Source organism: Corylus avellana, chromosome ca4 (assembly GCF_901000735.1).
Source record: "Corylus avellana chromosome ca4, CavTom2PMs-1.0".
Classification (NCBI taxonomy): domain Eukaryota; kingdom Viridiplantae; phylum Streptophyta; class Magnoliopsida; order Fagales; family Betulaceae; genus Corylus; species Corylus avellana.
Window position 1 is genome coordinate 2,326,716 of NC_081544.1, and position 633 is coordinate 2,327,348.

A 633-nucleotide genomic window follows, 5' to 3' on the forward strand; every position below is an offset into this window, starting at 1 on the left:
TCAAGATTACAGTTGAATAAAGAAATAAAGCGTTCATAAATTTGAATATTTGTTTATTGATGTGATGCCCATCATCTGTTGAGATTATTGCATATGCATATTGGACATCACAAATTTTAAATATTCATCTCTCATCTCACTCTTAAATTATTGGAGTGATGTGTCTGTTAGGAAATTAATCCTATTTCCCAAGACCCGTGAGATGCGAAAAATAAGAAGAATGCGGAATAACAAAGATTAGGCAATCAAATCACACACGACACAAAGATTTAAGTGGTTCGGCTTAACAAGCCTACATCCACTGGCGGAGACGACCCAGAGAAAATTCACTATCAAAAGATGAGTACAAGAGAGTAACAGGGTGAGAAAACCACTCAAACCCAAAGCCCCAAATACACCCAATTCTCACTTTACCCAAAGGAGAATAATAACAAAAAAGGGAAAAAACACTCTCTTTCTTACTCTCACTTTTTCTCTCTTTTTTCTCCTCCCTTTGGTGCTTCACGTTTTTGGCACACACACACAAATTCACCTTGTGCTTTGTTCCTTATATAGAAGCTTAACTCTCATTTTACATGTTGGTCTAGGACTTCTACTATAAATCAAACAAGGAGTCCAAATACACATAGGAGA